This window comes from Pseudophryne corroboree, chromosome 3 (genome assembly GCF_028390025.1).
Source record: "Pseudophryne corroboree isolate aPseCor3 chromosome 3, aPseCor3.hap2, whole genome shotgun sequence".
Classification (NCBI taxonomy): domain Eukaryota; kingdom Metazoa; phylum Chordata; class Amphibia; order Anura; family Myobatrachidae; genus Pseudophryne; species Pseudophryne corroboree.
The window spans coordinates 115,974,639-115,992,786 of NC_086446.1; the positions used below are offsets into that span (position 1 = coordinate 115,974,639).

General features: G+C 41.1%; 53 non-coding genes and 27 pseudogenes across 53 annotated transcripts; all 80 read right to left on the reverse strand.

The window, feature by feature from the left end:
- Positions 1-106: 106 nt before the first annotated feature.
- LOC134893922 (5S ribosomal RNA) lies at positions 107-224 on the reverse strand (annotated as a pseudogene).
- A 107-nt stretch (positions 225-331) lies between these two features.
- LOC135070778 (5S ribosomal RNA) lies at positions 332-450 on the reverse strand. The gene has a single exon (XR_010256931.1). It is a non-coding gene; the product is annotated as a 5S ribosomal RNA (ribosomal RNA).
- A 106-nt stretch (positions 451-556) lies between these two features.
- On the reverse strand, positions 557-675 carry LOC134896412 (5S ribosomal RNA; annotated as a pseudogene).
- A 107-nt stretch (positions 676-782) lies between these two features.
- Positions 783-902, reverse strand: LOC134887854 (5S ribosomal RNA; annotated as a pseudogene).
- Positions 903-1,009: 107 nt separating this feature from the next.
- On the reverse strand, positions 1,010-1,128 carry LOC134897670 (5S ribosomal RNA). Its single transcript, XR_010172135.1, has one exon. It is a non-coding gene; the product is annotated as a 5S ribosomal RNA (ribosomal RNA).
- A 107-nt stretch (positions 1,129-1,235) lies between these two features.
- Positions 1,236-1,354, reverse strand: LOC135069854 (5S ribosomal RNA). Its single transcript, XR_010256035.1, has one exon. It is a non-coding gene; the product is annotated as a 5S ribosomal RNA (ribosomal RNA).
- Positions 1,355-1,461: 107 nt separating this feature from the next.
- LOC134890338 (5S ribosomal RNA) lies at positions 1,462-1,581 on the reverse strand (annotated as a pseudogene).
- A 107-nt stretch (positions 1,582-1,688) lies between these two features.
- On the reverse strand, positions 1,689-1,807 carry LOC134888247 (5S ribosomal RNA; annotated as a pseudogene).
- Positions 1,808-1,914: 107 nt separating this feature from the next.
- LOC135068916 (5S ribosomal RNA) lies at positions 1,915-2,033 on the reverse strand. Its single transcript, XR_010255107.1, has one exon. It is a non-coding gene; the product is annotated as a 5S ribosomal RNA (ribosomal RNA).
- Positions 2,034-2,140: 107 nt separating this feature from the next.
- On the reverse strand, positions 2,141-2,259 carry LOC134885087 (5S ribosomal RNA). The gene has a single exon (XR_010169211.1). It is a non-coding gene; the product is annotated as a 5S ribosomal RNA (ribosomal RNA).
- A 107-nt stretch (positions 2,260-2,366) lies between these two features.
- On the reverse strand, positions 2,367-2,485 carry LOC134901153 (5S ribosomal RNA). Its single transcript, XR_010174646.1, has one exon. It is a non-coding gene; the product is annotated as a 5S ribosomal RNA (ribosomal RNA).
- Positions 2,486-2,592: 107 nt separating this feature from the next.
- On the reverse strand, positions 2,593-2,711 carry LOC134897681 (5S ribosomal RNA). The gene has a single exon (XR_010172136.1). It is a non-coding gene; the product is annotated as a 5S ribosomal RNA (ribosomal RNA).
- Positions 2,712-2,818: 107 nt separating this feature from the next.
- On the reverse strand, positions 2,819-2,937 carry LOC135069855 (5S ribosomal RNA). The gene has a single exon (XR_010256036.1). It is a non-coding gene; the product is annotated as a 5S ribosomal RNA (ribosomal RNA).
- A 107-nt stretch (positions 2,938-3,044) lies between these two features.
- LOC134890588 (5S ribosomal RNA) lies at positions 3,045-3,164 on the reverse strand (annotated as a pseudogene).
- Positions 3,165-3,271: 107 nt separating this feature from the next.
- On the reverse strand, positions 3,272-3,390 carry LOC135064491 (5S ribosomal RNA). The gene has a single exon (XR_010250801.1). It is a non-coding gene; the product is annotated as a 5S ribosomal RNA (ribosomal RNA).
- A 107-nt stretch (positions 3,391-3,497) lies between these two features.
- On the reverse strand, positions 3,498-3,616 carry LOC134895018 (5S ribosomal RNA; annotated as a pseudogene).
- Positions 3,617-3,723: 107 nt separating this feature from the next.
- On the reverse strand, positions 3,724-3,842 carry LOC134888446 (5S ribosomal RNA; annotated as a pseudogene).
- A 107-nt stretch (positions 3,843-3,949) lies between these two features.
- Positions 3,950-4,068, reverse strand: LOC134893260 (5S ribosomal RNA; annotated as a pseudogene).
- Positions 4,069-4,175: 107 nt separating this feature from the next.
- On the reverse strand, positions 4,176-4,295 carry LOC134888507 (5S ribosomal RNA; annotated as a pseudogene).
- Positions 4,296-4,402: 107 nt separating this feature from the next.
- Positions 4,403-4,521, reverse strand: LOC135067617 (5S ribosomal RNA). The gene has a single exon (XR_010253828.1). It is a non-coding gene; the product is annotated as a 5S ribosomal RNA (ribosomal RNA).
- A 107-nt stretch (positions 4,522-4,628) lies between these two features.
- On the reverse strand, positions 4,629-4,747 carry LOC135068965 (5S ribosomal RNA). Its single transcript, XR_010255156.1, has one exon. It is a non-coding gene; the product is annotated as a 5S ribosomal RNA (ribosomal RNA).
- Positions 4,748-4,854: 107 nt separating this feature from the next.
- On the reverse strand, positions 4,855-4,973 carry LOC135065811 (5S ribosomal RNA). The gene has a single exon (XR_010252081.1). It is a non-coding gene; the product is annotated as a 5S ribosomal RNA (ribosomal RNA).
- Positions 4,974-5,080: 107 nt separating this feature from the next.
- On the reverse strand, positions 5,081-5,199 carry LOC134886601 (5S ribosomal RNA). Its single transcript, XR_010170682.1, has one exon. It is a non-coding gene; the product is annotated as a 5S ribosomal RNA (ribosomal RNA).
- Positions 5,200-5,306: 107 nt separating this feature from the next.
- On the reverse strand, positions 5,307-5,425 carry LOC134888248 (5S ribosomal RNA; annotated as a pseudogene).
- Positions 5,426-5,532: 107 nt separating this feature from the next.
- On the reverse strand, positions 5,533-5,651 carry LOC135068917 (5S ribosomal RNA). The gene has a single exon (XR_010255108.1). It is a non-coding gene; the product is annotated as a 5S ribosomal RNA (ribosomal RNA).
- A 107-nt stretch (positions 5,652-5,758) lies between these two features.
- Positions 5,759-5,877, reverse strand: LOC134885088 (5S ribosomal RNA). The gene has a single exon (XR_010169212.1). It is a non-coding gene; the product is annotated as a 5S ribosomal RNA (ribosomal RNA).
- Positions 5,878-5,984: 107 nt separating this feature from the next.
- On the reverse strand, positions 5,985-6,103 carry LOC134901263 (5S ribosomal RNA). Its single transcript, XR_010174754.1, has one exon. It is a non-coding gene; the product is annotated as a 5S ribosomal RNA (ribosomal RNA).
- Positions 6,104-6,210: 107 nt separating this feature from the next.
- LOC134897692 (5S ribosomal RNA) lies at positions 6,211-6,329 on the reverse strand. Its single transcript, XR_010172137.1, has one exon. It is a non-coding gene; the product is annotated as a 5S ribosomal RNA (ribosomal RNA).
- Positions 6,330-6,436: 107 nt separating this feature from the next.
- On the reverse strand, positions 6,437-6,555 carry LOC134897703 (5S ribosomal RNA). Its single transcript, XR_010172138.1, has one exon. It is a non-coding gene; the product is annotated as a 5S ribosomal RNA (ribosomal RNA).
- Positions 6,556-6,662: 107 nt separating this feature from the next.
- On the reverse strand, positions 6,663-6,781 carry LOC134895430 (5S ribosomal RNA; annotated as a pseudogene).
- Positions 6,782-6,888: 107 nt separating this feature from the next.
- On the reverse strand, positions 6,889-7,007 carry LOC134901264 (5S ribosomal RNA). Its single transcript, XR_010174755.1, has one exon. It is a non-coding gene; the product is annotated as a 5S ribosomal RNA (ribosomal RNA).
- Positions 7,008-7,114: 107 nt separating this feature from the next.
- Positions 7,115-7,233, reverse strand: LOC134894281 (5S ribosomal RNA; annotated as a pseudogene).
- Positions 7,234-7,340: 107 nt separating this feature from the next.
- LOC134888508 (5S ribosomal RNA) lies at positions 7,341-7,460 on the reverse strand (annotated as a pseudogene).
- Positions 7,461-7,567: 107 nt separating this feature from the next.
- On the reverse strand, positions 7,568-7,686 carry LOC135067618 (5S ribosomal RNA). Its single transcript, XR_010253829.1, has one exon. It is a non-coding gene; the product is annotated as a 5S ribosomal RNA (ribosomal RNA).
- A 107-nt stretch (positions 7,687-7,793) lies between these two features.
- LOC134886603 (5S ribosomal RNA) lies at positions 7,794-7,912 on the reverse strand. The gene has a single exon (XR_010170684.1). It is a non-coding gene; the product is annotated as a 5S ribosomal RNA (ribosomal RNA).
- Positions 7,913-8,019: 107 nt separating this feature from the next.
- LOC134894096 (5S ribosomal RNA) lies at positions 8,020-8,138 on the reverse strand (annotated as a pseudogene).
- A 107-nt stretch (positions 8,139-8,245) lies between these two features.
- LOC134894896 (5S ribosomal RNA) lies at positions 8,246-8,364 on the reverse strand (annotated as a pseudogene).
- Positions 8,365-8,471: 107 nt separating this feature from the next.
- On the reverse strand, positions 8,472-8,590 carry LOC134901266 (5S ribosomal RNA). Its single transcript, XR_010174757.1, has one exon. It is a non-coding gene; the product is annotated as a 5S ribosomal RNA (ribosomal RNA).
- Positions 8,591-8,697: 107 nt separating this feature from the next.
- LOC134891825 (5S ribosomal RNA) lies at positions 8,698-8,816 on the reverse strand (annotated as a pseudogene).
- Positions 8,817-8,923: 107 nt separating this feature from the next.
- LOC135069946 (5S ribosomal RNA) lies at positions 8,924-9,042 on the reverse strand. Its single transcript, XR_010256123.1, has one exon. It is a non-coding gene; the product is annotated as a 5S ribosomal RNA (ribosomal RNA).
- Positions 9,043-9,149: 107 nt separating this feature from the next.
- LOC135066303 (5S ribosomal RNA) lies at positions 9,150-9,268 on the reverse strand. The gene has a single exon (XR_010252554.1). It is a non-coding gene; the product is annotated as a 5S ribosomal RNA (ribosomal RNA).
- A 107-nt stretch (positions 9,269-9,375) lies between these two features.
- Positions 9,376-9,494, reverse strand: LOC135064187 (5S ribosomal RNA). Its single transcript, XR_010250500.1, has one exon. It is a non-coding gene; the product is annotated as a 5S ribosomal RNA (ribosomal RNA).
- Positions 9,495-9,601: 107 nt separating this feature from the next.
- LOC134901267 (5S ribosomal RNA) lies at positions 9,602-9,720 on the reverse strand. Its single transcript, XR_010174758.1, has one exon. It is a non-coding gene; the product is annotated as a 5S ribosomal RNA (ribosomal RNA).
- Positions 9,721-9,827: 107 nt separating this feature from the next.
- On the reverse strand, positions 9,828-9,946 carry LOC134890987 (5S ribosomal RNA; annotated as a pseudogene).
- A 107-nt stretch (positions 9,947-10,053) lies between these two features.
- LOC134891213 (5S ribosomal RNA) lies at positions 10,054-10,173 on the reverse strand (annotated as a pseudogene).
- A 107-nt stretch (positions 10,174-10,280) lies between these two features.
- LOC135069136 (5S ribosomal RNA) lies at positions 10,281-10,399 on the reverse strand. The gene has a single exon (XR_010255325.1). It is a non-coding gene; the product is annotated as a 5S ribosomal RNA (ribosomal RNA).
- Positions 10,400-10,506: 107 nt separating this feature from the next.
- Positions 10,507-10,625, reverse strand: LOC134887676 (5S ribosomal RNA; annotated as a pseudogene).
- Positions 10,626-10,732: 107 nt separating this feature from the next.
- LOC135064492 (5S ribosomal RNA) lies at positions 10,733-10,851 on the reverse strand. The gene has a single exon (XR_010250802.1). It is a non-coding gene; the product is annotated as a 5S ribosomal RNA (ribosomal RNA).
- A 107-nt stretch (positions 10,852-10,958) lies between these two features.
- LOC135066304 (5S ribosomal RNA) lies at positions 10,959-11,077 on the reverse strand. The gene has a single exon (XR_010252555.1). It is a non-coding gene; the product is annotated as a 5S ribosomal RNA (ribosomal RNA).
- A 107-nt stretch (positions 11,078-11,184) lies between these two features.
- LOC135064188 (5S ribosomal RNA) lies at positions 11,185-11,303 on the reverse strand. The gene has a single exon (XR_010250501.1). It is a non-coding gene; the product is annotated as a 5S ribosomal RNA (ribosomal RNA).
- Positions 11,304-11,410: 107 nt separating this feature from the next.
- On the reverse strand, positions 11,411-11,529 carry LOC134901268 (5S ribosomal RNA). The gene has a single exon (XR_010174759.1). It is a non-coding gene; the product is annotated as a 5S ribosomal RNA (ribosomal RNA).
- Positions 11,530-11,636: 107 nt separating this feature from the next.
- Positions 11,637-11,755, reverse strand: LOC134893255 (5S ribosomal RNA; annotated as a pseudogene).
- A 107-nt stretch (positions 11,756-11,862) lies between these two features.
- On the reverse strand, positions 11,863-11,982 carry LOC134891215 (5S ribosomal RNA; annotated as a pseudogene).
- Positions 11,983-12,089: 107 nt separating this feature from the next.
- On the reverse strand, positions 12,090-12,208 carry LOC134887638 (5S ribosomal RNA; annotated as a pseudogene).
- A 107-nt stretch (positions 12,209-12,315) lies between these two features.
- On the reverse strand, positions 12,316-12,434 carry LOC134887677 (5S ribosomal RNA; annotated as a pseudogene).
- A 107-nt stretch (positions 12,435-12,541) lies between these two features.
- Positions 12,542-12,660, reverse strand: LOC134901269 (5S ribosomal RNA). The gene has a single exon (XR_010174760.1). It is a non-coding gene; the product is annotated as a 5S ribosomal RNA (ribosomal RNA).
- Positions 12,661-12,767: 107 nt separating this feature from the next.
- On the reverse strand, positions 12,768-12,886 carry LOC135059255 (5S ribosomal RNA). Its single transcript, XR_010245666.1, has one exon. It is a non-coding gene; the product is annotated as a 5S ribosomal RNA (ribosomal RNA).
- Positions 12,887-12,993: 107 nt separating this feature from the next.
- LOC135062644 (5S ribosomal RNA) lies at positions 12,994-13,112 on the reverse strand. The gene has a single exon (XR_010248992.1). It is a non-coding gene; the product is annotated as a 5S ribosomal RNA (ribosomal RNA).
- A 107-nt stretch (positions 13,113-13,219) lies between these two features.
- On the reverse strand, positions 13,220-13,338 carry LOC135060364 (5S ribosomal RNA). Its single transcript, XR_010246758.1, has one exon. It is a non-coding gene; the product is annotated as a 5S ribosomal RNA (ribosomal RNA).
- Positions 13,339-13,445: 107 nt separating this feature from the next.
- Positions 13,446-13,564, reverse strand: LOC135069391 (5S ribosomal RNA). The gene has a single exon (XR_010255574.1). It is a non-coding gene; the product is annotated as a 5S ribosomal RNA (ribosomal RNA).
- Positions 13,565-13,671: 107 nt separating this feature from the next.
- On the reverse strand, positions 13,672-13,790 carry LOC135059708 (5S ribosomal RNA). The gene has a single exon (XR_010246109.1). It is a non-coding gene; the product is annotated as a 5S ribosomal RNA (ribosomal RNA).
- A 107-nt stretch (positions 13,791-13,897) lies between these two features.
- On the reverse strand, positions 13,898-14,016 carry LOC134897714 (5S ribosomal RNA). Its single transcript, XR_010172139.1, has one exon. It is a non-coding gene; the product is annotated as a 5S ribosomal RNA (ribosomal RNA).
- A 107-nt stretch (positions 14,017-14,123) lies between these two features.
- On the reverse strand, positions 14,124-14,242 carry LOC135062946 (5S ribosomal RNA). Its single transcript, XR_010249288.1, has one exon. It is a non-coding gene; the product is annotated as a 5S ribosomal RNA (ribosomal RNA).
- Positions 14,243-14,349: 107 nt separating this feature from the next.
- On the reverse strand, positions 14,350-14,468 carry LOC134897725 (5S ribosomal RNA). Its single transcript, XR_010172140.1, has one exon. It is a non-coding gene; the product is annotated as a 5S ribosomal RNA (ribosomal RNA).
- Positions 14,469-14,575: 107 nt separating this feature from the next.
- Positions 14,576-14,694, reverse strand: LOC135070700 (5S ribosomal RNA). Its single transcript, XR_010256854.1, has one exon. It is a non-coding gene; the product is annotated as a 5S ribosomal RNA (ribosomal RNA).
- A 107-nt stretch (positions 14,695-14,801) lies between these two features.
- On the reverse strand, positions 14,802-14,920 carry LOC135060992 (5S ribosomal RNA). The gene has a single exon (XR_010247386.1). It is a non-coding gene; the product is annotated as a 5S ribosomal RNA (ribosomal RNA).
- Positions 14,921-15,027: 107 nt separating this feature from the next.
- On the reverse strand, positions 15,028-15,146 carry LOC134885528 (5S ribosomal RNA). The gene has a single exon (XR_010169640.1). It is a non-coding gene; the product is annotated as a 5S ribosomal RNA (ribosomal RNA).
- Positions 15,147-15,252: 106 nt separating this feature from the next.
- LOC134889431 (5S ribosomal RNA) lies at positions 15,253-15,371 on the reverse strand (annotated as a pseudogene).
- Positions 15,372-15,478: 107 nt separating this feature from the next.
- LOC134887353 (5S ribosomal RNA) lies at positions 15,479-15,597 on the reverse strand (annotated as a pseudogene).
- A 107-nt stretch (positions 15,598-15,704) lies between these two features.
- LOC134897736 (5S ribosomal RNA) lies at positions 15,705-15,823 on the reverse strand. The gene has a single exon (XR_010172141.1). It is a non-coding gene; the product is annotated as a 5S ribosomal RNA (ribosomal RNA).
- Positions 15,824-15,930: 107 nt separating this feature from the next.
- On the reverse strand, positions 15,931-16,049 carry LOC134897747 (5S ribosomal RNA). The gene has a single exon (XR_010172142.1). It is a non-coding gene; the product is annotated as a 5S ribosomal RNA (ribosomal RNA).
- A 107-nt stretch (positions 16,050-16,156) lies between these two features.
- On the reverse strand, positions 16,157-16,275 carry LOC135058893 (5S ribosomal RNA). Its single transcript, XR_010245317.1, has one exon. It is a non-coding gene; the product is annotated as a 5S ribosomal RNA (ribosomal RNA).
- Positions 16,276-16,382: 107 nt separating this feature from the next.
- On the reverse strand, positions 16,383-16,501 carry LOC135064493 (5S ribosomal RNA). The gene has a single exon (XR_010250803.1). It is a non-coding gene; the product is annotated as a 5S ribosomal RNA (ribosomal RNA).
- Positions 16,502-16,608: 107 nt separating this feature from the next.
- On the reverse strand, positions 16,609-16,727 carry LOC135066306 (5S ribosomal RNA). Its single transcript, XR_010252557.1, has one exon. It is a non-coding gene; the product is annotated as a 5S ribosomal RNA (ribosomal RNA).
- A 107-nt stretch (positions 16,728-16,834) lies between these two features.
- On the reverse strand, positions 16,835-16,953 carry LOC134897759 (5S ribosomal RNA). The gene has a single exon (XR_010172144.1). It is a non-coding gene; the product is annotated as a 5S ribosomal RNA (ribosomal RNA).
- A 107-nt stretch (positions 16,954-17,060) lies between these two features.
- Positions 17,061-17,179, reverse strand: LOC134888911 (5S ribosomal RNA; annotated as a pseudogene).
- A 107-nt stretch (positions 17,180-17,286) lies between these two features.
- LOC135062635 (5S ribosomal RNA) lies at positions 17,287-17,405 on the reverse strand. The gene has a single exon (XR_010248983.1). It is a non-coding gene; the product is annotated as a 5S ribosomal RNA (ribosomal RNA).
- A 107-nt stretch (positions 17,406-17,512) lies between these two features.
- LOC135069393 (5S ribosomal RNA) lies at positions 17,513-17,631 on the reverse strand. Its single transcript, XR_010255575.1, has one exon. It is a non-coding gene; the product is annotated as a 5S ribosomal RNA (ribosomal RNA).
- Positions 17,632-17,738: 107 nt separating this feature from the next.
- On the reverse strand, positions 17,739-17,857 carry LOC135059719 (5S ribosomal RNA). The gene has a single exon (XR_010246120.1). It is a non-coding gene; the product is annotated as a 5S ribosomal RNA (ribosomal RNA).
- Positions 17,858-17,964: 107 nt separating this feature from the next.
- On the reverse strand, positions 17,965-18,083 carry LOC134897770 (5S ribosomal RNA). Its single transcript, XR_010172145.1, has one exon. It is a non-coding gene; the product is annotated as a 5S ribosomal RNA (ribosomal RNA).
- Between the last annotated feature and the right edge of the window lie 65 nt (positions 18,084-18,148).

Sequence of the window (18,148 nt, forward strand, 5' to 3'; positions counted from 1 at the left end):
AGCTTTGTGGTTTCTGTTAGAACTTTTCTACTTCTAACTACTGGTTCATAAATGAATACGTTTGAAAATGGAATGCATCAACAGAACGGTGTTGGCAGTATAAAAATATCTACAGCACCTTGTATTCCCAGGTGGTCTCCCATCCAAGTACTAACCAGGCCCAACACTGCTTAGCTTCCAAGATCAGAGGAGATTGGGCGTATCCAGTTAGTGTGGCTGTAGATGAGCTTTGTGGTTTCTGTTAGAACTTTACTACTTCTAACTACTGGTTCATAAATGAATACGTTTGAAAATGGAATGCATCAACAGAACGGTGTTGGCAGTATAAAAATATCTACAGCACCTTGTATTCCCAGGTGGTTTCCCATCAAAGTACTAACCAGGCCCAACACTGCTTAGCTTCCTAGATCAGATGAGATTGGGCGTATCCAGTGTGGTGTGGCTGTAGATGAACTTTCTGGTTTCTGTTAGAACTTTTCTACTTCTAACTACTGGTTCATAAATGAATACGTTTGAAAATGGAATGCATCAACAGAACGGTGTTGTAGTATAAAAATATCTACAACACCTTGTATTCCCAGGTGGTCTCACATCCAAGTACTAACCAGGCCGAACACTGCTTAGCTTCCTAGATCAGATGAGATTGGGCGTATCCAGTGTGGTGTGGCTGTATATGACCTTTGTGGTTTCTGTTAGAACTTTTCTACTTCTAACTACTGGTTCATAAATGAATACGTTTGAAAATGGAATGCATCAACAGAACGGTGTTGGCAGTATAAAAATATCTACAGCACTTATGTATTCCCAGGTGGTCTCCCATCCAAGTACTAACCAGGCCCAACACTGCTTAGCTTCCAAGATCAGATGAGATTGGGCGTATCCAGTGTGGTGTAGCTGTAGATGAGCTTTGTGGTTTCTGTTAGAACTTTTCTACTTCTAACTACTGGTTCATAAATGAATACGTTTGAAAATGGAATGCATCAACAGAACGGTGTTGGTAGTATAAAAATATCTACAGCACCTTGTATTCCCAGGTGGTCTCCCATCCAAGTACTAACCAGGCCCAACACTGCTTAGCTTCCAAGATCAGATGAGATTGGGCGTATCCAGTGTGGTGTGGCTGTAGATGAGCTTTATGGTTTCTGTTAGAACTTTTCTACTTCTATCTACTGGTTCATAAATGAATACGTTTGAAAATGGAATGCATCAACAGAACGGTGTTGGTAGTATAAAAATATCTACAACACCTTGTATTCCCAGGTGGTCTCCCATCCAAGTACTAACCAGGCCCAACACTGCTTAGCTTCCTAGATCAGATGAGATTGGGCGTATCCAGTGTGGTGTGGCTGTAGATGACCTTTGTGGTTTCTGTTAGAACTTTTCTACTTCTAACTACTGGTTCATAAATGAATACGTTTGAAAATGGAATGCATCAACAGAACGGTGTTGGCAGTATAAAAATATCTACAGCACCTATGTATTCCCAGGTGGTCTCCCATCCAAGTAGTAACCTGGCCCAACACTGCTTAGCTTCCAAGATCAGATGAGATTGGGCATATCCAGTGTGGTGTGGCTGTAGAAGAGCTTTATGGTTTCTGTTAGTACTTTTCTACTTCTAACTACTGGTTCATAAATGAATACGTTTGAAAATGGAATGCATCAACAGAACGGTGTTGGTAGTATAAAAATATCTATAGCACCTTGTATTCTCAGGTGATCTCCCATCCAAGTACTAACCAGGCCCAACACTGCTTAGCTTCCAAGATCAGATGAGATTGGGCGTATCCAGTGTGGTGTTGCTGTAGATGAACTTTCTGGTTTCTGTTAGAACTTTTCTACTTCTAACTACTGGTTCATAAATGAATACGTTTTAAAATGGAATGCATCAACAGAACGGTGTTGGCAGTATAAAATTATCTACAGCACCTTGTATTCCCAGGTGGTTTCCCATCCAAGTACTAACCAGGCCCAACACTGCTTAGCTTCCAAGATCAGATGAGATTGGGCATATCCAGTGTGGTGTGGCTGTAGAAGAGCTTTATGATTTCTGTTAGTACTTTTCTACTTCTAACTACTGGTTCATAAATGAATACATTTGAAAATGGAATGCATCAACAGAACGGTGTTGGCAGTATAAAAATATCTACAGCACCTTGTATTCCCAGGTGGTCTCCCATCCAAGTACTAACCAGGCCCAACACTGCTAAGCTTCCAAGATCAGATGAGATTGGGCGTATCCAGTGTGATGTGGCTGTAGATGAGCTTTATGGTTTCTGTTAGAACTTTTCTACTTCTAACTACTGGTTCATAAATGAATACGTTTGAAAATGGAATGCATCAACAGAACGGTGTTGGCAGTATAAAAATATCTACAGCACCTTGTATTCCCACGTGGTCTCCCATCCAAGTACTAACCAGGCCCAACACTGCTTAGCTTCCAAGATCAGATGAGATTGGGCGTATCCAGTGTGGTGTGGCTGTAGATAATCTTTGTGGTTTCTGTTAGAACTTTTCTACTTCTAACTACTGGTTCATAAATGAATACGTTTGAAAATGGAATGCATCAACAGAACGGTGTTGGTAGTATAAAAATATCTACAGCACCTTGTATTCCCAGGTGGTCTCCCATCCAAGTACTAACCAGGCCCAACACTGCTTAGCTTCCAAGATCAGATGAGATTGGGCGTATCCAGTGTGGTGTGGCTGTAGATGAGCTTTATGGTTTCTGTTAGATCTTTTCTACTTCTAACTACTGGTTCATAAATGAATACGTTTGAAAATGGAATGCATCAACAGAACGGTGTTGGTAGTATAAAAATATCTACAACACCTTGTATTCCCAGGTGGTCTCCCATCCAAGTACTAACCAGGCCCAACACTGCTTAGCTTCCTAGATCAGATGAGATTGGGCGTATCCAGTGTGGTGTGGCTGTAGATGACCTTTGTGGTTTCTGTTAGAACTTTTCTACTTCTAACTACTGGTTCATAAATGAATACGTTTAAAAATGGAATGCATCAACAGAACGGTGTTGGCAGTATAAAAATATCTACAGCACCTATGTATTCCCAGGTGGTCTCCCATCCAAGTATTAACCAGGCCCAACACTGCTTAGCTTCCAAGATCAGATGAGATTGGGCATATCCAGTGTGGTGTGGCTGTAGAAGGGCTTTATGATTTCTGTTAGAACTTGTCTACTTCTAACTACTGGTTCATAAATGAATACGTTTGAAAATGGAATGCATCAACAGAACGGTGTTGGCAGTATAAAAATATCTACAGCACCTTGTATTCCCAGGTGGTCTCCCATCCAAGTACTAACCAGGCCCAACACTGCTTAGCTTCCAAGATCAGATGAGATTGGGCATATCCAGTGTGGTGTGGCTGTAGAAGAGCTTTATGGTTTCTGTTAGTACTTTTCTACTTCTAACTACTGGTTCATAAATGAATACGTTTGAAAATGGAATGCATCAACAGAACGGTGTTGGTAGTATAAAAATATCTACAGCACTTTGTATTTCCAGGTGGTCTCCCATCCAAGTAATAACCATGCCCAACACTGCTAAGCTTCCAAGATCAGATGAGATTGGGCGTATCCAGTGTGGTGTGGCTGTAGATGAGCTTTGTGGTTTCTGTTAGAACTTTTCTACTTCTAACTACTGGTTCATAAATGAATACGTTTGAAAATGGAATGCATCAACAGAACGGTGTTGGCAGTATAAAAATATCTACAGCACCTTGTATTCCCAGGTGGTCTCCCATCAAAGCACTAACCAGGCCCAACACTGCTTAGCTTCCAAGATCAGATGAGAATGGGCGTATCCAGTGTGGTGTGGCTGTAGATGAACTTTCTGGTTTCTGTTAGAACTTTTCTACTTCTAACTACTGGTTCATAAATGAATACGTTTGAAAATGGAATGCATCAACAGAACGGTGTTGGTAGTATAAAAATATCTACAACACCTTGTATTCCCAGGTGGTCTCCCATCCAAGTACAAACTATGCCCAACACTGCTTAGCTTCCTAGATCAGATGAGATTGGGCGTATCCAGTGAGGTGTGGCTGTAGATGAGCTTTGTGGTTTCTGTTAGAACTTTTCTACTTCTAACTACTGGTTCATAAATGAATACGTTTGAAAATGGAATGCATCAACAGAACGGTGTTGGCAGTATAAAAATATCTACAGCACCTATGTATTCCCAGGTGGTCTCCCATCCAAGTACAAACCAGGCCCAACACTGCTTAGCTTCCAAGATCAGATGAGATTGGGCATATCCAGTGTGGTGTGGCTGTAGAAGAGCTTTATGGTTTCTGTTAGTACTTTTCTACTTCTAACTACTGGTTCATAAATGAATACGTTTGAAAATGGAATGCATCAACAGAACGGTGATGGTAGTATAAAAATATCTACAGCACCTTGTATTCTCAGGTGGTCTCCCATCCAAGTACTAACCAGGCCCAACACTGCTTAGCTTCCAAGATCAGATGAGATTAGGCGTATCCAGTGTGGTGTTGCTGTAGATGAACGTTCTGGTTTCTGTTAGAACTTTTCTACTTCTAACTACTGGTTCATAAATGAATACGTTTTAAAATGGAATGCATCAACAGAACGGTGTTGGCAGTATAAAATTATCTACAGCACCTTGTATTCCCAGGTGGTCTCCCATCCAAGTACTAACCAGGCCCAACACTGCTTAGCTTCCAAGATCAGATGAGATTGGGCATATCCAGAGTGGTGTGGCTGTAGAAGAGCTTTATGATTTCTGTTAGTACTTTTCTACTTCTAACTACTGGTTCATAAATAAATACATTTGAAAATGGAATGCATCAACAGAACGGTGTTATCAGTATAAAAATATCTACAGCACCTTGTATTCCCAGGTGGTCTCCCATCCAAGTACTAACAAGGCCCAACACTGCTTAGCTTCCAAGATCAGATGAGATTGGGCGTATCCAGTGTGGTGTGGCTGTAGATGAGCTTTGTGGTTTCTGTTAGAACTTTTCTACTTCTAACTACTGGTTCATAAATGAATACGTTTGAAAATGGAATGCATCAACAGAACGGTGTTGGCAGTATAAAAATATCTATAGCACCTTGTATTCCCAGGTGGTCTCCCATCCAAGTACTAACCAGGCCCAACACTGCTAAGCTTCCAAGATCAGATGAGATTGGGCGTATCCAGTGTGGTGTGGCTGTAGATGAGCTTTATGGTTTCTGTTAGAACTTTTCTACTTCTAACTACTGGTTCATAAATGAATACGTTTGAAAATGGAATGCATCAACAGAACGGTGTTGGTAGTATAAAAATATCTATAGCACCTTGTATTCTCAGGTGATCTCCCATCCAAGTACTAACCAGGCCCAACACTGCTTAGCTTCCAAGATCAGATGAGATTGGGCGTATCCAGTGTGGTGTTGCTGTAGATGAACTTTCTGGTTTCTGTTAGAACTTTTCTACTTCTAACTACTGGTTCATAAATGAATACGTTTTAAAATGGAATGCATCAACAGAACGGTGTTGGCAGTATAAAATTATCTACAGCACCTTGTATTCCCAGGTGGTTTCCCATCCAAGTACTAACCAGGCCCAACACTGCTTAGCTTCCAAGATCAGATGAGATTGGGCATATCCAGTGTGGTGTGGCTGTAGAAGAGCTTTATGATTTCTGTTAGTACTTTTCTACTTCTAACTACTGGTTCATAAATGAATACATTTGAAAATGGAATGCATCAACAGAACGGTGTTGGCAGTATAAAAATATCTACAGCACCTTGTATTCCCAGGTGGTCTCCCATCCAAGTACTAACCAGGCCCAACACTGCTAAGCTTCCAAGATCAGATGAGATTGGGCGTATCCAGTGTGATGTGGCTGTAGATGAGCTTTATGGTTTCTGTTAGAACTTTTCTACTTCTAACTACTGGTTCATAAATGAATACGTTTGAAAATGGAATGCATCAACAGAACGGTGTTGGCAGTATAAAAATATCTACAGCACCTTGTATTCCCAGGTGGTCTCCCATCAAAGTACTAACCAGGCCCAACACTGCTTAGCTTCCAAGATCAGATGAGATTGGGCGTATCCAGTGTGGTGTGGCTGTAGATGAGCTTTGTGGTTTCTGTTAGAACTTTTCTACTTCTAACTACTGGTTCATAAATGAACACGTTTGAAAATGGAATGCATCAACAGAACGGTGTTGGCAGTATAAAAATATCTACAGCACCTTGTATTCCCAGGTGGTCTCCCATCCAAGTACTAACCAGGCCCAACACTGCTTAGCTTCCAAGATCAGATGAGATTGGGCGTATCCAGTGTGGTGTGGCTGTAGATGATCTTTGTGGTTTCTGTTAGAACTTTTCTACTTCTAACTACTGGTTCATAAATGAATACGTTTGAAAATGGAATGCATCAACAGAACGGTGTTGGTAGTATAAAAATATCTACAGCACCTTGTATTCCCAGGTGGTCTCCCATCCAAGTACTAACCAGGCCCAACACTGCTTAGCTTCCAAGATCAGATGAGATTGGGCGTATCCAGTGTGGTGTGGCTGTAGATGAGCTTTATGGTTTCTGTTAGAACTTTTCTACTTCTAACTACTGGTTCATAAATGAATACGTTTGAAAATGGAATGCATCAACAGAACGGTGTTGGTAGTATAAAAATATCTACAGCACTTTGTATTTCCAGGTGGTCTCCCATCCAAGTAATAGCCATGCCCAACACTGCTAAGCTTCCAAGATCAGATGAGATTGGGCGTATCCAGTGTGGTGTGGCTGTAGATGAGCTTTGTGGTTTCTGTTAGAACTTTTCTACTTCTAACTACTGGTTCATAAATGTATACGTTTGAAAATGGAATGCATCAACAGAACGGTGTTGGCAGTATAAAAATATCTACAGCACCTTGTATTCCCAGGTGGTCTCCCATCAAAGTACTAACCAGGCCCAACACTGCTTAGCTTCCAAGATCAGATGAGATTGGGCGTATCCAGTGTGGTGTGGCTGTAGATGAACTTTCTGGTTTCTGTTAGAACTTTTCTACTTCTAACTACTGGTTCATAAATGAATACGTTTGAAAATGGAATGCATCAACAGAACAGTGTTGGTAGTATAAAAATATCTACAACACCTTGTATTCCCAGGTTGTCTCCCATCCAAGTACAAACCAGGCCCAACACTGCTTAGCTTCCTAGATCAGATGAGATTGGGCGTATCCAGTGAGGTGTGGCTGTAGATGAGCTTTGTGGTTTCTGTTAGAACTTTTCTACTTCTAACTACTGGTTCATAAATGAATACGTTTGAAAATGGAATGCATCAACAGAACGGTGTTGGCAGTATAAAAATATCTACAGCACCTATGTATTCCCAGGTGGTCTCCCATCCAAGTACAAACCAGGCCCAACACTGCTTAGCTTCCAAGATCAGATGAGATTGGGCATATCCAGTGTGGTGTGGCTGTAGAAGAGCTTTATGGTTTCTGTTAGTACTTTTCTACTTCTAACTACTGGTTCATAAATGAATACGCTTGAAAATGGAATGCATCAACAGAACGGTGATGGTAGTATAAAAATATCTACAGCACCTTGTATTCTCAGGTGGTCTCCCATCCAAGTACTAACCAGGCCCAACACTGCTTAGCTTCCAAGATCAGATGAGATTAGGCGTATCCAGTGTGGTGTTGCTGTAGATGAACTTTCTGGTTTCTGTTAGAACTTTTCTACTTCTAACTACTGGTTCATAAATGAATACGTTTGAAAATGGAATGCATCAACAGAACGGTGTTGGCAGTATAAAAATATCTATAGCACCTTGTATTCCCAGGTGGTCTCCCATCCAAGTACTAACCAGGCCCAACACTGCTAAGCTTCCAAGATCAGATGAGATTGGGCGTATCCAGTGTGGTGTGGCTGTAGATGAGCTTTATGGTTTCTGTTAGAACTTTTCTACTTCTAACTACTGGTTCATAAATGAATACGTTTGAAAATGGAATGCATCAACAGAACGGTGTTGGTAGTATAAAAATATCGACAGCACTTTGTATTTCCAGGTGGTCTCCCATCCAAGTAATAACCAGGCCCAACACTGCTTAGCTTCCAAGATCAGATGAGATTGGGCGTATCCAGTGTGGTGTGGCTGTAGATGAGCTCTGTGGTTTCTGTTAGAACTTTTCTACTTCTAACTACTGGTTCATAAATGAATACGTTTGAAAATGGAATGCATCAACAGAACGGTGTTGGCAGTATAAAAATATCTACAGCACCTTGTATTCCCAGGTGATCTCAAATCCAAGTACTAACCAGGCCCAACACTGCTTAGCTTCCAAGATCAGAGGAGATTGGACGTATCCAGTGTGGTGTGGCTGTAGATGAGCTTTGTGGTTTCTGTTAGAACTTTTCTACTTCTAACTACTGGTTCATAAATGAATACGTTTGAAAATGGAATGCATCAACAGAACGGTGTTGGCAGTATAAAAATATCTACAGCACCTTGTATTCCCAGGTGGTCTCCCATCAAAGTACTAACCAGGCCCAACACTGCTTAGCTTCCAAGATCAGATGAGATTGGGCGTATCCAGTGTGGTGTGGCTGTAGATGAACTTTCTGGTTTCTGTTAGAACTTTTCTACTTCTAACTACTGGTTCATAAATGAATACATTTGAAAATGGAATACATCAACAGAACGGTGTTGGCAGTATAAAAATATCTACAGCACCTTGTATTCCCCGGTGGTCTCCCATCCAAGTACTAACCAGCCCCAACACTGCTTAGCTACCAAGATCAGATGAGATTGGGCATATCCAGTGTGGTGTGGCTGTAGATGAGCTTTGTGGTTTCTGTTAGAACTTTTCTACTTCTAACTACTGGTTCATAAATGAATACGTTTGAAAATGGAATGCATCAACAGAACGGTGTTGGCAGTATAAAAATATCTACAGCACCTTGTATTCCCAGGTGGTCTCCCATCCAAGTACTAACCAGGCCCAACACTGCTTTGCTTCCAAGATCAGATGAGATTGGGCATATCCAGTGTGGTGTGGCTGTAGAAGAGCTTTATGGTTTCTGTTAGTACTTTTCTACTTCTAACTACTGGTTCATAAATGAATACGTTTGAAAATGGAATGCATCAACAGAACGGTGTTGGTAGTTTAAAAATATCTACAGCACCTTGTATTCCCAGGTGGTCTCCCATCCAAGTACTAACCAGGCCCAACACTGCTAAGCTTCCAAGATCAGATGAGATTGGGCGTATCCAGTGTGGTGTGGCTGTAGATGAGCTTTATGGTTTCTGTTAGAACTTTTCTACTTCTAACTACTGGTTCATAAATGAATACGTTTGAAAATGGAATGCATCAACAAAACGGTGTTGGCAGTATAAAAATATCTACAGCACCTTGTATTCCCAGGTGGTCTCCCATCAAAGTACTAACCAGGCCCAACACTGCTTAGCTTCCAAGATCAGAGGAGATTGGGCGTATTCAGTGTGGTGTGGCTGTAGATGAGCTTTGTGGTTTCTGTTAAAACTTTTCTACTTCTAACTACTGGTTCATAAATGAATACGTTTGAAAATGGAATGCATCAACAGAACGGTGTTGGCAGTATAAAAATATCTACAGCACCTTGTATTCCCAGGTGGTCTCCCATCAAAGTACTAACCAGGCCCAACACTGCTTAGCTTCCAAGATCAGATGAGATTGGGCGTATCCAGTGTGGTGTGGCTGTAGATGAACTTTCTGGTTTCTGTTAGAACTTTTCTACTTCTAACTACTGGTTCATAAATGAATACGTTTGAAAATGGAATGCATCAACAGAACGGTGTTGGTAGTATAAAAATATCTACAACACCTTGTATTACCAGGTGGTCTCCCATCCAAGTACTAACCAGGCCCAACACTGCTTAGCTTCCTAGATCAGATGAGATTGGGCGTATCCAGTGTGGTGTGGCTGTAGATGACCTTTCTGGTTTCTGTTAGAACTTTTCTACTTCTAACTACTGGTTCATAAATGAATACGTTTGAAAATGGAATGCATCAACAGAACGGTGTTGGCAGTATAAAAATATCTACAGCACCTATGTATTCCCAGGTGGTCTCCCATCCAAGTACTAACCAGGCCCAACACTGCTTAGCTTCCTAGATCAGATGAGATTGGGCATATCCAGTGTGGTGTGGCTGTAGAAGAGCTTTATGGTTTCTGTTAGTACTTTTCTACTTCTAACTACTGGTTCATAAATGAATACGTTTGAAAATGGAATGCATCAACAGAACGGTGTTGGTAGTATAAAAATATCTACAGCACCTTGTATTCTCAGGTGGTCTTCCATCCAAGTACTAACCAGGCCCAACACTGCTTAGCTTCCAAGATCAGATGAGATTGGGCGTATCCAGTGTAGTGTGGCTGTAGATGAGTTTTACGGTTTCTGTTAGAACTTTTCTACTTCTAACTACTGGTTCATAAATGAATACGTTTGAAAATGGAATGAATCAACAGAACGGTGTTGGCAGTATAAAAATATCTACAGCATCTTGTATTCCCAAGTGGTCTCCCATCCAAGTACTAATCAGGCCCAACACTGCTTAGCTTCCAAGATCAGATGAGATTGGGCGTATCCATTGTGGTGTGGCTGTAGATGAGCTTTGTGGTTTCTGTTAGAACTTTTCTACTTCTAACTACTGGTTCATAAATGAATACGTTTGAAAATGGAATGCATCAACAGAACGGTGTTGGCAGTATAAAAATATCTACAGCACCTTGTATTCCCAGGTGGTCTCCCATCCAAGTACTAACCAGGCCCAACACTGCTTAGCTTCCAAGATCAGATGAGATTGGGCATATCCAGTGTGGTGTGGCTGTAGAAGAGCTTTATGGTTTCTGTTAGTACTTTTCTACTTCTAACTACTGGTTCATAAATGAATACGTTTGAAAATGGAATGCATCAACAGAACGGTGTTGGTAGTTTAAAAATATCTACAGCACCTTGTATTCCCAGGTGGTCTCCCATCCAAGTACTAACCAGGCCCAACACTGCTAAGCTTCCAAGATCAGATGAGATTGGGCGTATCCAGTGTGGTGTGGCTGTAGATGAGCTTTATGGTTTCTGTTAGAACTTTTCTACTTCTAACTACTGGTTCATAAATGAATACGTTTGAAAATGGAATGCATCAACAGAACGGTGTTGGCAGTATAAAAATATCTACAGCACCTTGTATTCCCAGGTGGTCTCCCATCAAAGTACTAACCAGGCCCAACACTGCTTAGCTTCCAAGATCAGAGGAGATTGGGCGTATTCAGTGTGGTGTGGCTGTAGATGAGCTTTGTGGTTTCTGTTAAAACTTTTCTACTTCTAACTACTGGTTCATAAATGAATACGTTTGAAAATGGAATGCATCAACAGAACGGTGTTGGCAGTATAAAAATATCTACAGCACCTTGTATTCCCAGGTGGTCTCCCATCAAAGTACTAACCAGGCCCAACACTGCTTAGCTTCCAAGATCAGATGAGATTGGGCGTATCCAGTGTGGTGTGGCTGTAGATGAACTTTCTGGTTTCTGTTAGAACTTTTCTACTTCTAACTACTGGTTCTTAAATGAATACGTTTGAAAATGGAATGCATCAACAGAACGGTGTTGGTAGTATAAAAATATCTACAACACCTTGTATTACCAGGTGGTGTCCCATCCAAGTACTAACCAGGCCCAACACTGCTTAGCTTCCTAGATCAGATGAGATTGGGCGTATCCAGTGTGGTGTGGCTGTAGATGACCTTTGTGGTTTCTGTTAGAACTTTTCTACTTCTAACTACTGGTTCATAAATGAATACGTTTGAAAATGGAATGCATCAACAGAACGGTGTTGGCAGTATAAAAATATCTACAGCACCTATGTATTCCCAGGTGGTCTCCCATCCAAGTACTAACCAGGCCCAACACTGCTTAGCTTCCTAGATCAGATGAGATTGGGCATATCCAGTGTGGTGTGGCTGTAGAAGAGCTTTATGGTTTCTGTTAGTACTTTTCTACTTCTAACTACTGGTTCATAAATGAATACGTTTGAAAATGGAATGCATCAACAGAACGGTGTTGGTAGTATAAAAATATCTACAGCACCTTGTATTCTCAGGTGGTCTTCCATCCAAGTACTAACCAGGCCCAACACTGCTTAGCTTCCAAGATCAGATGAGATTGGGCGTATCCAGTGTTGTGTGGCTGTAGATGAGTTTTACGGTTTCTGTTAGAACTTTTCTACTTCTAACTACTGGTTCATAAATGAATACGTTTGAAAATGGAATGCATCAACAGAACGGTGTTGGCAGTATAAAAATATCTACAGCATCTTGTATTCCCAAGTGGTCTCCCATCCAAGTACTAATCAGGCCCAACACTGCTTAGCTTCCAAGATCAGATGAGATTGGGCGTATCCATTGTGGTGTGGCTGTAGATGAGCTTTTTGGTTTCTGTTAGAACTTTTCTACTTCTAACTACTGGTTCATAAATTAATATGTTTGAAAATGGAATGCATCAACAGAACGGTGTTGGCAGTATAAAAATATCTACAGCACCTTGTATTCCCAGGTGGTCTCCCATCAAAGTACTAACCAGGCCCAACACTGCTTAGCTTCCAAGATCAGATGAGATTGGGCGTATCCAGTGTGGTGTGGCTGTAGATGAACTTTATGGTTTCTGTTAGAACTTTTCTACTTCTAACTACTGGTTCATAAATGAATACGTTTGAAAATGGAATGCATCAACAGAATGGTGTTGGTAGTATAAAAATATCTACAGCACCTTGTATTCCCAGGTGGTATCCCATCCAAGTACTAACCAGGCCCAACACTGCTTAGCTTCCAAGATCAGATGAGATTGGGCGTATCCAGTGTGGTGTGGCTGTAGATGAACTTTGTGGTTTCTGTTAGAACTTTTCTACTTCTAACTACTGGTTCATAAATGAATACGTTTTAAAATGGAATGCATCAACAGAACGGTGTTGGCAGTATAAAATTATTTACAGCACCTTGTATTCCCAGGTGGTCTCCCATCCAAGTACTAACCAGGCCCAACACTGCTTAGCTTCCAAGATCAGATGAGATTGGGCGTATCCAGTGTGGTGTGGCTGTAGATGAGCTTTATGGTTTCTGTTAGAACTTTTCTACTTCTAACTACTGGTTCATAAATGAATACTTTTGAAAATGGAATGCATCAACAGAACGCTGTTGGTAGTATAAAAATATCTACAGCACCTTGTATTCCCAGGTGGTCTCCCATCCAAGTACTAACCAGGCCCAACACTGCTTTGCTTCCAAGATCAGATGAGATTGGGCGTATCCAGTGTGGTGTGGCTGTAGATGAGCTTTATGGTTTCTGTTAGAACTTTTCTACTTCTAACTACTGGTTCATAAATGAATACGTTTGAAAATGGAATGCATCAACAGAACGGTGTTGGTAGTATAAAAATATCTACAGCACCTTGTATTCCCAGGTGGTCTCCCATCCAAGTACTAACCAGGCCCAACACTGCTTAGCTTCCAAGATCAGATGAGATTGGACGTATCCAGTGTGGTGTGGCTATAAATGAGCTTTATGGTTTCTGTTAGAACTTTTCTACTTCTAACTACTGGTTCATAAATGAATACGTTTGAAAATGGAATGCATCAACAGAACGGTGTTGGCAGTATAAAAATATCTACAGCACCTTGTATTCCCAGGTGGTCTCCCATCCAAGTACTAACCAGGCCCAACACTGCTTAGCTTCCAAGATCAGATGAGATTGGGTGTATCCAATGTGGTGTGGCTGTAGATGAGCTTTATGGTTTCTGTTAGAACTTTTCTACTTCTAACTACTGGTTCATAAATGAATATGTTTGAAAATGGAATGCATCAACAGAACGGTGTTGGCAGTATAAAAATATCTACAGCACCTTGTATTCCCAGGTGGTCTCCCATCCAAGTACTAACCAGGCCCAACACTGCTTAGCTTCCAAGATCAGATGAGATTGGGCGTATCCAGTGTGGTGTGGCTGTAGATGAGCTTTATGGTTTCTGTTAGAACTTTTCTACTTCTAACTACTGGTTCATAAATGAATACTTTTGAAAATGGAATGCATCAACAGAACGGTGTTGGTAGTATAAAAATATCTACAGCACCTTGTATTCCCAGGTGGTCTCCCATCCAAGTACTAACCAGGCCCAACATTGCTTAGCTTCCAAGATCAGATGAGATTGGGCGTATCCAGTGTGGTGTGGCTGTAGATGAGCTTTATGGTTTCTGTTAGAACTTTTCTACTTCTAACTACTGGTTCATAAATGAATACGTTTGAAAATGGAATGCATCAACAGAACGGTGTTGGTAGTATAAAAATATCTACAGCACCTTGTATTCCCAGGTGGTCTCCCATCCAAGTACTAACCAGGCCCAACACTGCTTAGCTTCCAAGATCAGATGAGATTGGGCGTATCCAGTGTGGTGTGGCTGTAGATGAGCTTTATGGTTTCTGTTAGAACTTTTCTACTTCTAACTACTGGTTCATAAATGAATACGTTTGAAAATGGAATGCATCAACAGAACGGTGTTGGCAGTATAAAAATATCTACAGCACCTTGTATTCCCAGGTGGTCTCCCATCCAAGTACTAACCAGGCCCAACACTGCTTAGCTTCCAAGATCAGATGAGATTGGGTGTATCCAGTGTGGTGTGGCTGTAGATGAGCTTTATGGTTTCTGTTAGAAATTTTCTACTTCTAACTACTGGTTCATAAATGAATACGTTTGAAAATGGAATGCATCAACAGAACGGTGTTGGTAGTATAAAAATATCTACAGCACCTTGTATTCCCAGGTGGTCTCCCATCCAAGTACTAACTAGGCCCAACACTGCTTAGCTTCCAAGATCAGATGAGATTGGGCGTATCCAGTGTGGAGTGGCTGTAGATGAGCTTTGTGGTTTCTGTTAGAACTTTTCTACTTCTAACTACTGGTTCATAAATGAATACGTTTGAAAATGGAATGCATCAACAGAACGGTGTTGGCAGTATAAAAATGTCTACAGCACCTTGTATTCCCAGGTGGTCTCCCATACAAGTACTAACCAGGCCCAACACTGCTTAGCTTCCAAGATCAGATGAGATTGGGCATATCCAGTGTGGTGTGACTGTAGATGAGCTTTGTGGTTTCTGTTTGAACTTTCTACTTCTAACTACTGGTTCATAAATGAATACATTTGAAAATTGAATACATCAACAGAACGGTGTTGGCAGTATAAAAATATCTACAGCACCTTGCATTCACAGGTGGTCTCCCATCCAAGTACTAACCAGGCCCAACACTGCTTAGCTTCCAAGATCAGATGAGATTGGGCGTATCTAGTGTGGTGTGGCTGTCGATGAGCTTTGTGGTTTCTGTTAGAACTTTTCTACTTCTAACTACTGGTTCATAAATTAATATGTTTGAAAATGGAATGCATCAACAGAACGGTGTTGGCAGTATAAAAATATATACAGCACCTTGTATTCCCAGGTGGTCTCCCATCCAAGTACTAACCAGGCCCAACACTGCTTAGCTTCCAAGATCAGAGGAGATTGGGTGTATCCAGTATGGTGTTGCTGTAGATGAACTTTCTGGTTTCTGTTAGTACTTTTCTACTTCTAACTACTGGTTTATAAATGAATACGTTTTAAAATGGAATGCATCAACAGAACGGTGTTGGCAGTATAAAATTATCTACAGCACCTTGTATTCCCAGGTGGTCTCCCATCCAAGTACTAACCAGGCCCAACACTGCTTAGCTTCCAAGATCAGATGAGATTGGGCGTATCCAGTGTGGTGTGGCTGTAGATGAACTTTGTAGTTTCTGTTAGAACTTTTCTACTTCTAACTACTGGTTCATAAATGAATACGTTTTAAAATGGAATGCATCAACAGAACGGTGTTGGCAGTATAAAATTATCTACAGCACCTTGTATTCCCAGGTGGTCTCCCATCCAAGTACTAACCAGGCCCAACACTGCTTAGCTTCCAAGATCAGATGAGATTGGGCGTATCCAGTGTGGTGTGGCTGTAGATGAGCTTTATGGTTTCTGTTAGAACTTTTCTACTTCTAACTACTGGTTCATAAATGAATACTTTTGAAAATGGAATGCATCAACAGAACGGTGTTGGTAGTATAAAAATATCTACAGCACCTTGTATTCCCAGGTGGTCTCCCATCCAAGTACTAACCAGGCCCAACACTGCTTCGCTTCCAAGATCAGATGAGATTGGGCGTATCCAGTGTGGTGTGGCTGTAGATGAGCTTTGTGGTTTCTGTTAGAACTTTTCTACTTCTAACTACTGGTTCATAAATGAATACGTTTGAAAATGGAATGCATCAACAGAACGGTGTTGGCAGTATAAAAATATCTACAGCACCTTGTATTCCCAGGTGGTCTCCCATCCAAGTACTAACCAGGCCCAACACTGCTTAGCTTCCAAGATCAGATGAGATTGGGCATATCCAGTGTGGTGTGGCTGTAGAAGAGCTTTATGGTTTCTGTTAGTACTTTTCTACTTCTAACTACTGGCTCATAAATGAATACGTTTGAAAATGGAATGCATCAACAGAACGGTGTTGGTAGTTTAAAAATATCTACAGCACCTTGTATTCCCAGGTGGTCTCCCATCCAAGTACTAACCAGGCCCAACACTGCTAAGCTTCCAAGATCAGATGAGATTGGGCGTATCCAGTGTGGTGTGGCTGTAGATGAGCTTTATGGTTTCTGTTAGAACTTTTCTACTTCTAACTACTGGTTCATAAATGAATACGTTTGAAAATGGAATGCATCAACAGAACGGTGTTGGCAGTATAAAAATATCTACAGCACCTTGTATTCCCAGGTGGTCTCCCATCCAAGTACTAACCAGGCCCAACACTGCTTAGCTTCCAAGATCAGATGAGATTGGGCGTATCCAGTGTGGTGTGGCTGTAGATGAACTTTATGGTTTCTGTTAGAACTTTTCTACTTCTAACTACTGGTTCATAAATGAATACGTTTGAAAATGGAATGCATCAACAGAATGGTGTTGGTAGTATAAAAATATCTATATCACCTTGTATTCCCAGGTGGTATCCCATCCAAGTACTAACCAGGCCCAACACTGCTTAGCTTCCAAGATCAGATGAGATTGGGCGTATCCAGTGTGGTGTGGCTGTAGATGAACTTTGTGGTTTCTGTTAGAACTTTTCTACTTCTAACTACTGGTTCATAAATGAATACGTTTTAAAATGGAATGCATCAACAGAACGGTGTTGGCAGTATAAAATTATTTACAGCACCTTGTATTCCCAGGTGGTCTCCCATCCAAGTACTAACCAGGCCCAACACTGCTTAGCTTCCAAGATCAGATGAGATTGGGCGTATCCAGTGTGGTGTGGCTGTAGATGAGCTTTATGGTTTCTGTTAGAACTTTTCTACTTCTAACTACTGGTTCATAAATGAATACTTTTGAAAATGGAATGCATCAACAGAACGGTGTTGGTAGTATAAAAATATCTACAGCACCTTGTATTCCCAGGTGGTCTCCCATCCAAGTACTAACCAGGCCCAACACTGCTTAGCTTCCAAGATCAGATGAGATTGGACGTATCCAGTGTGGTGTGGCTATAAATGAGCTTTATGGTTTCTGTTAGAACTTTTCTACTTCTAACTACTGGTTCATAAATGAATACGTTTGAAAATGGAATGCATCAACAGAACGGTGTTGGCAGTATAAAAATATCTACAGCACCTTGTATTCCCAGGTGGTCTCCCATCCAAGTACTAACCAGGCCCAACACTGCTTAGCTTCCAAGATCAGATGAGATTGGGTGTATCCAATGTGGTGTGGCTGTAGATGAGCTTTATGGTTTCTGTTAGAACTTTTCTACTTCTAACTACTGGTTCATAAATGAATATGTTTGAAAATGGAATGCATCAACAGAACGGTGTTGGCAGTATAAAAATATCTACAGCACCTTGTATTCCCAGGTGGTCTCCCATCCAAGTACTAACCAGGCCCAACACTGCTTAGCTTCCAAGATCAGATGAGATTGGGCGTATCCAGTGTGGTGTGGCTGTAGATGAGCTTTATGGTTTCTGTTAGAACTTTTCTACTTCTAACTACTGGTTCATAAATGAATACTTTTG